The sequence below is a fragment of the Prionailurus viverrinus genome, chromosome F1 (assembly GCF_022837055.1).
Source record: "Prionailurus viverrinus isolate Anna chromosome F1, UM_Priviv_1.0, whole genome shotgun sequence".
Classification (NCBI taxonomy): Eukaryota; Metazoa; Chordata; class Mammalia; order Carnivora; family Felidae; genus Prionailurus; species Prionailurus viverrinus.
In genome coordinates this window covers 27,487,649-27,500,471 of record NC_062577.1, presented here as the reverse complement: position 1 = coordinate 27,500,471, position 12,823 = coordinate 27,487,649, and the positions used below count along the sequence as shown (strand labels likewise).

Here is a 12,823-nt window from a genome sequence, read left to right as displayed (position 1 = left end):
ATTACCCGATGTTTTGTATATCTTACTCCCCCCAGCTTCGTTTCAAGCATTATTCCCAATTCATACTCTCGGAGGGCAGAAATCACTTCTTAATCATTTCTCGGTCAGTAGATGTTTCCTTTCGGTTGGTGGTGAGGGGAGAGGGCTGGTCAGCTTGGAGAAAGCATCCCCCACTCTCCTAGAAAATTCACCATGTGAGAACCAGGGTCAGGGACAAGACTTGGATTATCCAGCCCGCAGAACAAAGACTCACAAACCTTTGGGATTGTGACTCACAGGAGGAAGTGCATTTTATATCATGCATGTGTGTGTGTGTGTGTGTGTGTGTTTGTGTGTGTTTGACAAAAACCCGGTGAAACGGTACCACCCCTATGTGTGATGCACTGATATGTTCCATTCCATTCTATTTCGTGAAAACAATTGCTAGTTGTGACCTGGTAAACTGATACTGTGTTCCACGGATGGGTCACGACCCCACGATATGAAAACCCGCCGCCTCCGAGAACACAGCTCCCTCTGAAACATCATGGGGGATGGGAGGCTGGGGGTAGGGGACCTGGAGTCTTGTGCAGCCCAGGCGGGCTGCTCTGGGGGGCTCTGGAGCCAGGAGCACATGGAAGGAACAGTACTGGGGCTCTTGCATCGGCCAATGTCCTCGTTCTGTGGATAAACAGAAGACACGAGCCTCCAGTGCCTGCAATCTGCTACCTTTCAAGAGCTTTCCAACTCAGCCCGAGAGAGGAAGGGAGGCAGGCTTGATTAGAAGGAAGAAAGCAGCCCCCTCTGCCCAAAATGCCTCTAGCACTCACAGGCGGGATGTGGCCAAGGCTTTCTCTCATCACCCGGATGCCTGTTAAGAGCAAGACACCTTGTGGAAGGGCTAGGACGAAGGGACAAATGATTTGGTGGCACTGAGCCCCCAGGCTGCTCTCCTCCCTAGCTGGTGGCTCCTTCCATCGCCGCATGCTCCACAGAACGTGCCATCTGGGGGCTTTGCTGCAGGAGATGGCTGGGACTCTGGGAGGCGGCTGAGCTGCCGCTAAGACAGAATGTGTCCCTGCGAGAATGTACACTGAGTCCAGGGGAGGCATCCAGCCTGCCTCCCTTTGAGCCGGGCTCTGCCAATCTCCATGGGGACTGTGGGGAGAGACGGCCACTCTCTGCAAGGGGCAACTTGGAGGTGGGCGCAGAAGGCTGCAGAGACGGTTCTGGGATGGGGGAGGTCACGGGCTGAAGCAAAATTAGCTGGTTATTCGACCAACTCTAGTTCCACACCCGAAGTGAGCAAAGTGCCTCTGGGGTCAGGTGCTTAAAGGAATCCTGTTACATTATGTGTCCTCTCCACTCCACCCCCCTCCCCCCCCCACCCCCGCCCGGTGCAGGGGGCGGGGAGACTTTGGAAAGGACAGGATTGGAAAAGCAGCATAAGCAAAGTGCGAGCATGGTCCTGGCTTTTAAGGAGCTTACAATCCAATCAGAAAAAGGATATTAAAACCAGAAAGCTATTAATGCACAGTACATGGGAGAATGTAAGCAAATGCTGAGTGGGGCGGGACGTACCTGCAGGGGTTCAGGGAAGGGGAGGTGTGTGCCACGTGGGGGCTGGGCCACCAGGAGGCTCTCATACAAGCCAGGGTGGGAAGGAGGAGGGAAGGAGACAATCCAAGGAGGGGGGGGGGTGGGCAGCAGGGGAGAGGCCTGGAGCTGGGAAGAAGGGAGACCAGGGTGATGTGCTCTGCAGGTGCCTGGGCGGGGAGGGAGGACAGAGGCGTCAGGTTGGAGGGTGAAGCAGTCACTGCAGACCCTGGGTGCTTGGCTAATAAATGTCCCCATCTAGATCCTTTATCCTTTGGTGGCATATACGACCCACGCAGCAGGTACATGTATCACGAGGTGGACACCAGTGCAGGAAGTGGGTACCTGTGGCAAGGCAGCCACTGTAGGATATCTGCTGGGACTGGGCTAAACTGCCAGAGGCTGAGGCCACCGAGAGTCCCCGACCCCAGGAGGACAGATCTGTGAGTGGTGGCAGGGCGTGGTTCCGGAAGCAGACAGGCCTGCGTTGATACCCTTGCTCTGCCAACCTGGCACCATGAGATGATGGTAACCTCTGTGGGCCTCAGTGTCCTTGTTGGTAATAAGGGAGGTAGCACAGTAGTCCCTGTAGGTCACCCATCAAACATCAGTGTGCCGAGTCTGGCATACTCATAAGCCAACATACGAATTCGGAGGGGGGGAATCATCTGGACCAAATGCATGCTTTGGTCTGAATGTTTATGGCCACCCTCCCCCCCCCCCCCCCCCCCCCCCGCCCAGACTCATATGTTGAGATCCTAATGTGATGGCGTTTGAAGGTGGGGCCTTTGGGAGGTGATTAGGTCATGAGGGTGGGGCCCTCACGAATGGGGTTAGTGCCCTTATAAAAGAGACTCCCACGGAACCCCTTGCTCCTTCCACCATGTGAGGGCACAGTAAGAAGCCAGTCTATCTGCGGTCCAGAAGACGGCTCTCACCGGAACCAGACCATGCTGGCAACCCGATCTTGGACTTCAGCCCCCAGAACCCGTGAGAAGTAAATTTCTGCAGCATAGAAGCCACTGTGTGTGGTATTCTGTTTCAGCAGCCCAATGGGCGGAGAAACCCTCAATAAAGATAGTTATTCTTATTCCTCCATTTCCATTTCTCTAGGCTGGCCCCTACCTCTTAATGCAAAATGGCAGGCTGCTACAAAGTTCACCCTATATCCAGAGGTCATCCAGGCGTGCGTCCCAGGAGCTCACCACGTGGTGACCGCCTGGCGCCATTCCCCTTCTGTGCCGGGGGGTGGGGGATCACCACATCTAGTGAGAATGACAGCTGTGATTCGCTGGGTGTCGCCTCCAGGCTTCCCACTAAAATAAACGGAGTCTGTGCCAACCAAACGTACGCAACTGATACCAGAGGGTAAGAGGGGGCAGGGAAAGGCAGTGACCTGGATGGGGAGACAGAAGGAAGAAAATCAGTCTGATCTCATTCTGTTGAGTTAAAAAAAAATACATCAAGTGCCTTCTCTGTGCTTCGCTCTACTGGGGAAAGAGCCACTCAAACACTGATTCCAATAATGACACATTGGAGGTTATGAGTTAAGAACGCATTGATATTATCCTTCAGGTAATTCGTGAAGGGAGGGTTTTAGTTTTAAGGGAATGGTGAGTGGGGAAACTCAGGTGCCCTTGGGAGAGATAAAACCACGTCCCCGTGATCGCCTTACCCACAAGCCCCAGGAGATACCTGCTCTGTCTTCACTTCCAAGGGACCTGTTGAGTGGCCGGCTGATGATGAGTGCTGACTGCTTGGTTCCCTGGAACAAAGAAATTCCACCGCCCTAAGGCCTGGGGTGGAAGCAAAGAGATGCTCTACAGAATGAGATTTCCCTTACCGCTCCAGTTGCGTGTCTCCATCAGAGACGTTTTGACAGGGAGGTCTCCTGGGAATGAAAAATGTAGAGGGGCTGGAAATTAGGGAATTGCTATCTGCAGCCTTGTTTCTTTGGGGAATTGGTTCTTCCTCGTGATTTATTTTCCCACTTTGAAATATTTCATTCATTCATCCCACAATTCATTCATGGCATTTCATCAACATGCCACTATGAAAAACTGGGCCAACTTATTTATTTATTTTTTTTTTGCCTTTAGCACTAGAAAAAAGTTCCCCCAATTCGGTCACATTAGGTTACTTTCTGTTCTAAAAAGTGATTCTTTATTTGAAGTGGAGTTTTAAACCAATACGCTAGAGAATGGCTGGAGGAGCTCGATAGTGACCGCACTGTAACTTCTATTTAGTTTAGCAGCATGAATAATATCAAAACAACGCGGCTGATCATCTCCGCAATTCCTTCGAGAACACTGGATGAGATCACGTGCGTGAAAGCACTTTGATGAGTCTGCTGTGCTCAGAGAGGCATTTTCTGGGAGCTAAAAGGGAAGAGCCCAGGCACAGGGGTCAGACACCTGGGTTCAGATCCTGAGTTCATTATTTACTGGCCCTGCGACCTTTAACAAGTTATTTATCCCTGTCAGTTGGAGGTTATGCGTATCCAGGAGCGTTTGGGATATGGTGGACTCAGCTAATGGTACCATTATTATTATGCAAAAGCGAGGCATTACTATAATCATTATAATGATTCTTTTTATTATTTTCAGCCTTAGAATGAGTCATGTGGCCTCTCTGCAACCTTCTTAATGATATTTCATTCGGGTTAATATCAAAATGAGATTGTGTTCCAGGACTACCCATGTTGGTGGGAGGTAAGGCCAAGGAGTGCAGAGCACCAAGAGGCAGTTCTTCAAGGTTCAACCTTGACAGGGGAAAATACCTGGAGTGGCAAACACTTGCTTTCTCTCTAATTGAAGACCCTTAGGTGAGTTCACTTTAATTCATATCATTTACTCCGTACCGGGTCCCGGGAATGCGAGGAATAAACCTCAACAGGTGCCCGACCAGAGGAGGCAGATGTGTACCCACAGGATAACGCGAGAAGTGCAGTGATACCCAGATGATGTAGGCAGCTTGCGAGTGGAATCCAGGGGGCCGTAGGAATCCGCCATAGGATGCTCTTGGCCGCCGGTGACAGAAAGCTTGATTACAAATAGCTTAAACAATAAAGAGATGCGTTATCTTCCATAAAAAGAAGTCCTAATGGAGGAGAGGCCAGAGTTGGTTCGTTTACTTACTGGATGCAGACCCAGGTGCTTTTCACCTTCCCCTACTGCCATTGTCACTCAGCCTGCTGTGCAGATCCCCTCGTGATCGCAAGGTGGCTGCAGTAGCCACAGGCACCGTGTATCAACAGACTAACACCTGGGGACAGATACGGGTTGGTTTCTTCTACATGCATCTCTGTCTTTAAAAAAAAAAAGTTTATTTATTTATTTTGAGAGAGAGAGAGAGAGAGAGAGAGAGAGAGGGAGGGAGGATGAGCTGGGGAGGGGCAGAGAGAGAGGGAGAGACAGAATCCCAAGCAGGCTCTGTGCTCAACTCAGAGCCCGATGAGGGGCTCAGTCTCATGACCGTGAGATCATGACCTGAGCTGAAATCCAGAGTTGGATGCTTAAGTGACTGCGTCACCCAGGCATCCCCACATGCACCTCCTTTTAAGAATGCAGAAAACTTGGGGTGCCTGGGGGGCTCAGTCAGCGGAGTGTCCGACTTCGGCTCAGGTCACGATCTCACGGTTCACGAGTTTAAGCCCCGCATCGGGCTCTGTGCCGACAGCTCGGAGCCTGGAGCCTGCTTCGGATTCTGTGTCTGCCTCTCTCTCTCTGCCCCTCCCTTGTTCGTGCTCTGTTTCTCTCTCTCTCTCAAAAATAAATAAAAACATTAAAAAAATTTAAAAAAAATGAAGAAAACTTTCTGAAAAGTCCCTCCTTCACCACAGCAGACTTCTCCTAACCTTGTCTAACCAAGTCACCAGACAGACACCTGTGAAAAATCACAATAAAGAGAAGGAGGGCAATGCCAAAATGACATTTAGATCAGTCAAAATTTACCCAAGCCATGGGGGGGGGGGGGGGAGGGAGGGAATAGATGTTGAAATAAAACAGGCTTGGCCAGCCCTAAAGAAAAGTTGAGCTAGGCAGCCAAAGGAGTCCTCAACAGCATCTAACAGCCTCAGGGTGAGAGATTAGGCATCAGGAGGGCTTTCTGGAGGAGGTGATTCCTCGGCTGAGACTAAACCCTTGCTACTGTAAATGGGGACTATGGACAAGCAGTGTGGACATGGCCTGGGGCTTGTTAGAAATGCAGAATTTCAGGTCTGTCCCAGACTTACTGAATCAGCATCTGCCTTTGTAAGAAATGCCCAGGTGAACAGCATACACACTGAGGTTTGAGAAACCCAATATAAAGCATGAACAGGAGGCGGCCGAGCAGAAGCGTATGAAAATGGAATGGGACTAGGAAATGGGAGCGGTGACCTCACGAACAAAGGTAGTAGAGGAAAAGTGATGTCCCTGAAGAATTTGTAAGAGCTTACAGGTTCCGCTGCAGGTGTCGTCCTGTTTCTCTAGATCGGTTGTCCTGGACAGTGTGTAGATTGCGCCATTTTTGTATGGCTGCTCAACTAACTGCTTTAAAACTGAGAAAACGGAAACAACAATCCCTTTATTGTTTCTCACAATTTTATGGGTCAGAAATTCGGGCAGGGTTCTGCTGGGCGATTGTTCGGCTTCACACGGTGTCAGCACAGTGGTGCTCAAGCTGGTGGCTGGGCTGGGCTTCAGGGTCCAAGATGGCTGGGCTCACGTGCTTGGTGGCTTGGTAGAGTGGCTAGAAGGCTCCGCCTGGCAATCCCCCTCTCCCTCTCCTTGTAGTCTTATTGCCTCTTTGTGTGGCTTCTCCAGTGAGGTAATCAGCTAGAGCTAAAGGTGGAAGCTACCAGTTCTTGTAAAGGTTAAGCCCGGAACTGGCAAATTTCATTTCTGCCCTACGCTCTGAGTTAAAGTCATAATAGACCAGTCCGGAATCCAGGGGAAGGGGGACAAGATCCCACTTTGTAATGGGAAGAATGTCAAAGAATTTACGGGCAATCTTTAACCTGCCAGACACTAATCCATCATTTCCCCAATAACCCTGAGGTGGTTATTATTAGTTTACAGATGAGGAAATGGAGGCACGATGTGGTTAAGTAACTTGCCCAAGGTCAGCGCTTAGTAAGGGAAAGTGTCAAGATTGGAACTCAATCAGTCTGGCTTCAGCAACCGTACTTAACCACTGCCCCATGACTGTTTCCCCTAAGGAAGCCACACTTACCAAGAATTAGACAGAGTAAGTTTCTATATTTTTAAGCCACAAGGAAGGTTACAGCTCCTTTTCTCCGAAGAACCATTTCACGGCCCTCCTGTTGGCAAACTCATTCTCCACGACACACGTGTTGAATAGCCCACTTATACTTTTAATGCCCTGGTTGGGGCCCCACATTTTTAAAACGCTTTTGATCTCTTCTTTCTGTGTCCGGTAACCCTAGCCTGGGTGTGGAGGATCCAGCAGCAGATTAAATGCATTTCAAATAATGAGAAGACAAAACCCTGCCTTCGCTGCCCCCACTCCTCCCCTGGATTGTTGACGGATTATTTACTGTGTTTGCCTTGACTTGAGCTATTTAATTTTTCCAAAACAGATGCAGCCGATTGATTAATGGCATTCCCCACTAAAAGTCAGAAATGTCAGCGAGACTCTTAGAAGCCAGTGTCATTCTGGACGAGGACAATAGATACGGCCGAGAAACAGGGACCTGTGCCAAGTATTCTTGAGGCTACGAGGTCATGTGCCACTTTTCTGCTAAGAGAGACAGATATATATAAGGGCAAGGGAAACAGGAGTTTGGGGGTTGGGAAAGGCTGGGCATGGGCTAATAATAGGACGGATCACATGACACCTAAGTCACCTCGAAAGAGGCTTAGTTGGTGGAGGTGAATTAAAGTGCTCGGAATTAAGGACATTTCTTCAAATATCCCCTCATGCGTAAAAATAGACCCAAGGAAATAATGTGTGTGATGAAGGGGTATGGTGAGGTTAGGCTGACCTCCCTTCAGAGGGCTTTTGCGATTTGCTAAGCAGGACTGGCTACATAATTTGTGGGGCGCAGTGTGAAATGCCAACGTGGGGTCCCTTGTTTAAAAATCTTTAAATTAAATGGTGCCTGGGTGGCTCAGTCGGTTGAACGTCCGACTTCGGCTCAGGTCATGATCTCACGGTTCCTGAGTTCAAGTCCCGCAACGGGCTCTCTGCTGTCAGTGCACAGGCCGCTTGGGATCCGCTGTCCCCCTCTGTCTCCGCCCCTCGCCCGCTGGTGCACTCTCTCTCTCAAAAATGAATAATAAAAAAAAAACATTTAATACAATCTTCAAGATGGTGATAACAAAGCATTAAACCACACAAGCGCGGGGCCCTTCTGAGTGCGGAGGCCCTGAGCCTCGATGCGGGCCTGTGCCCAAGACGCGGGCCCTGCTGGGAGAGGCCGGTGCCCGATTTCTCTAGAGCGCAGCAACAGTGAGTGAATCCGACAGTGACTTGCGGGGTGGCCCCAGGCAAAACTGTGCAGGACAGTTTGTTTAGGAGCTGGTTTCCAGCCTGTGCGCCCCTTCCTCCGCCCCCCAGGCCTCCTCCTACCTCAGTCACCCATGACTCTCTGGCTCTCTCCCCTGCTCCAGCCCCGCCCCTCAGGAAACCTGCGGGCAGGAGAGGATCCAGAAGGGTTCCAGACATTGAGGCGTAAATGATACTATTTGGAGTGCTCCCCCTACGTGTTTGTATTTTTCCAGACGTTTAAGCCTCAGGCAAAGCGATGATGGAATTTCAGGTATTATCGGATTCATGGGAAAATTAATTTTTTTTTTTTTTAAATAAGCTGGGAGGTTTGCCCAGAGCCCTTGAGATCACGCTGTGAGAGGCCTCCACTCACTCTGGCAGTCGTGGAGGCCTGTGGCTCTCTGCTGTCAGGAGCGTTTATCCTGGAGGGTGCAAGTGTCAGCCTCGTCTTTCGTGAACGGGGCTGGGAGGACGCTTCTCGAAAGGGTGGATGGTAGGACATGCTTAGACACTGTCCACAGGCTGGGAATTGTCTACAGGCTGAGTTGCATTTTGGTTATACACCTGTCGTCTGTCTCTCATCCACCCCACCCCTACCCCTCCGTGACCACTCAGCAATTCCAAAGGACACAGCTCACTTCTCAGCAGGCCTGCACTGTCCTTTCTCTGACACCCTCTGAATACCGGGGACACCCCCAAGGTGGCTGCCGGGGTCTCAGGGCCTTTGCCCCCCTACCCCCCAATAAGCACTGGATGCAGGGGAGGGCTCTTCTTGCTAGAAGGGTTGGACGCCCTCTGGACATCCCAAAGCAGGCGCTGCTCCCCTTCTCTCGGGCCTGCTGTGGATTGCTTGTCCTTCCCCCAGCTGAGTGTCAAAGGAAACGCCTTCTGTAACCACAAACCACCAGGGCCTCCCTCATTTCTCAGATGAACTTGGCTTCTAGGAAGTGGTTGTGGCCCACAAAGCCACGGCGTGAGCCCGGGAGAAGCTCATTTCAGTCACGCAAGGCCAGGGAGAAGCTCGGCCTCGCGCAGGAGGTTAATAATAGAGCCCATCCTAGAGGCCGTCCGGGAAAGCCTTTGGAATTTTCTGTCTTCAGATATGCCTCGGATGGAGCCATTCAGAAGCACTTTATTCTCTAGGCCCTTCTCTGTGGCAACCTGGCTCTAGAAGGAAGATGGTTTCAGTTCTGGTTTTGAAACCTCGGGGGCTAGGACTGTTTTAGGGTTTGAAGCCAAAACATATCGGGCAAATGAAAACCTCTCGCTCACCAGGAATCTTCACTCTTCGTTTTCAAACACATCAAAAGGTGTGTCAACAGCATTGACTGAAGGTCTATTCTGTGAAGAAGTGTGGACGGGGCACTGCGGGGAAATTTGCAGGACCGTGTATTAATAGCTCATTCATCCATCTTTAGCCATTTAATTCAATTTCGTGAATCAAACCAAATCAGAACTACCCACTGAGCTTTACTAACCACAAACCCTGCCTTCGAGGGATGCCAGAAATACAGAGGTAGTAATGTATAAAAAGTCACTCCCGAGAGCCTCCCACCTGACGGAGGAAGCGGCAAAGGCAAAGGCACGAATAGATTCGGCCAGGGGAACTGTGATAAATGCACCAAGGGAAGCTGACCGGAGGTGTGCCAGGGATTCTGCAAAGGGACCTGTCCTGCTGAGTCGGAAAAATGACAAAATGCGGTTTTTGATTAGGAACTCATTACCGGAAGCTTTAGGTATTCAATAGGTACCTGCCGGGAACTGCTAAGTAGGGTGGGCATGGGTGCAGGCCTGGGAAGGCTGGTTTAAGAATTCACAGGCAGAAGCGACACCGAGGCGCAGGCACGGTGGGTGGCAGGTGCCACTCGCAGCCGGTCTGGTGAGTCTAGGGGGGGCAACCAGCCGTTCTGTTTCTTCATCCATCACCATCCTCTCCATCTAGTCATCCATCCGTGACGTCACACTGGCAGTGAGGGACAAACCAGGGGGGACGACTGACATTGCAGAAGCAGTGAGTAGGAGCTAGAAAGCATTTGCAGAGTAGGAAGTGGGATCACAAGGGGACCGGCGGAACGGGGGCCTGACGTTCGGTGGCAGATGGGGAAGGAGGCAGAGGTAGAACCCAAAGCCTGGGCCAGGGGCCAGAGACGGGGCAAGCAGATGAGGTGACCGCGTGCAGGCCCCCCAGATGTGCTCACCGAGTCTCTGTGACGCAACCTCCAGAGGGGCATTTAGGCCAGGCACGAATTCTGTAGGAAGCGCTACTTGTACGCACAGCCTTGTGCCGGGTGAGAGAAAGATCCAAGAGAAGTATATGAGGTGGTCTCTGTCCTGACAGAGCTTATAATCCAGCTGAGCAAAGGAGGAAAAATGGAAAAGAAACAAGTGGGTCGTGATACGAGAACAATTGTGAGAGTGTGCATGTAAAGTGTGAATGAGTCGTGGCAATGGGAAGAGGTTAACTGCAGTCTAGGCTCACCTCATTGGTACGGAAGGGTGCCCGGTTGTGCTAGGAAGTCACGGGAAGCGTGCCCAGGAGGGGAGTTTTGAACAAGACCTCCAAGAGTGGCCGGTCGGACTCTTCTCCTCCGCAGGGCCGCGGCTGTGGTGGTAGTCTATCCGACTCCATCCTTGTCGCCGCAGCGACACCCGCACTCACGGCTGCCATGACTGAGCAGATGACTCTGGGTGACGCCCTCAAGGGCCACACGGGCTGGGTGACTCAGATCGCCACCACTCCCCAGTTCCCGGACATGGTACTTACAGTCTGCCCCTCGAGATAAGACCGTCATCGTGCGGAAGCTGACCAGGGCTGAGAACAACTCTGGCATCCCACAGAGTGCTCTTAGGGGTCATTCCCACTCTGTTAGTGATGTGGTGGTCATCTCCTCAGCTGGCCAGTTTGCCCTCTCAGGCTCCTGGGAGCCTCCTGGCCGCCTCGTCTCTGGGATCTCACAATGGGTACCACCACACGCAGATTTGTAGGGCATACCAAGGATGTGCGGAGTGTGGCTTTCCCCTGTGACAACTGCCACATTGTTTCTGGCTCCTGAGATAGAACCATCAAGCTGGGGAATATTCTGGGTGCATGCAAATATACTGTCCGGGATGAGAGCCATTCGGAGCGGGTGTCTTGTGTCTGCTTTTCACCCCATGGCAGCAATCCCATCATTGTCTCCTGCGGCTGGGACAAGCTGGTCCAGGTATGGGGCCTGGCTAACTTTAAGCTGAAGACCAATCACATCGGCCACACAGGCTGCCTGAACACTGACTGTCTCTCCATGGATCTCTCCGTGCTTCTGGAGGGAAGGATGGCCGGGCCATGTTGTGGGACCTCAACGAAGACAAGCACCTTTATACACTAGACGGTGGGGACATCATCAATGCCCTGTGCTTCAGTCTAATGGATACTGCCTCTGGGCTGCCACGGGCCCCAGCACCAAGATCTGGGACATGGAAGGCAAGGCCACTGTAGAGGCACTGAAGCAGGAAGTAATCAGTACCAGCAATAAGGCGGAGTCACCCCAGTGTCCCTGTCTGGGCTGGTCTGCTGATGGCCAGACTCTGTTTGCTGGCTTCAACAGATAACCTGGTGTGAGTGCGACAGGTGACCATCAGCACCACTAGAAATATGTGGCAGAGCTTTAGAAATAAAACATTGGTTCGCTAGAGAGAGAGAGAGAGAGAGAGAGAGGCTGGCCAGTCCGATATGGGCAGGCAGGGGACCTCTGCCTCAGCCTGTAGGTTGCTATTAGCCCCAGCCACCTGTTGTCCTTGGTACGGGTGTGGTCTGAGCCAGTGGTGCTCTGGAGCTGGCTCGCACACGCTTGGGAGAGCCGACTTTGTGTATCTCTTCTCAGCTTGCTTTCCCGTGACATCATGCGGGTAGCTTGAAATGGACCCAAACGGCACCGTTTACACCGCAGACATCCGTAAATGCTTCTTACCTGGGAATTTCTTTCCCCCGGGATTTCTGACGTATCAGCCACGCTTTGCCCCTGACCCGTTTTCCCCTGGGAAAGGAGAGAACCAAATCACCACTTCCGGGAGGAGCATTTTCAACCTGGATCTAATTCAGATTTTATTTTCATCTCACATGCGAACACAGAGTTCGAGAGTTCATTTCCAAAAACAGGCACTTTTCATTCCCTACCTAGAGGCTGTGCTGCTGGCACCAGGGAGCCGGAGATGAGTGTGACGCAGCGGCAAGGAAAAAGGGCACCAATCGACGGCAAAGTCAACCGGCAAGGGCTTTGACGGAGGTCCCTTAGGATGCCGGAGGAACGCGGGAGGAGGCTGGAGTGGATAGAGAACCAGGAAGCGCTTTCCCAAGAAAGCACCGCTTGTCTTGATTCCTGAGAGGGAATTCCAGGTGGAGAAACCATGCCAGCAAAGGCAAAGGGAGGCTCGAGGGCTTTCTGCTCTGTGCGCTGTCATTTGTAAGGTTGGAGCAACGCAGAGGAGCCACAGGGGGTGCTGGGCAGGGAGTCAGAGGCCCCTGATGGTGTTAAGAGCATGTGAACGTTCCTAACGGTGAAGGTCAGTCAGGGAGCAGGGTGCAGGCAGCAGGGTCTGGGGAAGCTGCAAAGACCAGAATAAGGAAAGGCCGGGGAGACTGGTCTGTTTCCCTACCCGTTCTCGCCTGGCTTCTATGAAGCCCTTTCAGGGCTTCTCACTAAGGTTTCTGGGGCTGGGAGGAAAGTCGGGGCTTCCCCGCTTACTGCAGACATGGGGCAGATGCAGTTCTTCCAGGACT

At 51.8% G+C, this 12,823-nt stretch overlaps 1 pseudogene; it reads left to right on the top strand.

Moving 5' to 3' along the window:
* The first annotated feature begins 10,733 nt into the window (after positions 1-10,733).
* LOC125155048 (receptor of activated protein C kinase 1-like) lies at positions 10,734-12,324 on the top strand (annotated as a pseudogene).
* Positions 12,325-12,823: the final 499 nt, after the last annotated feature.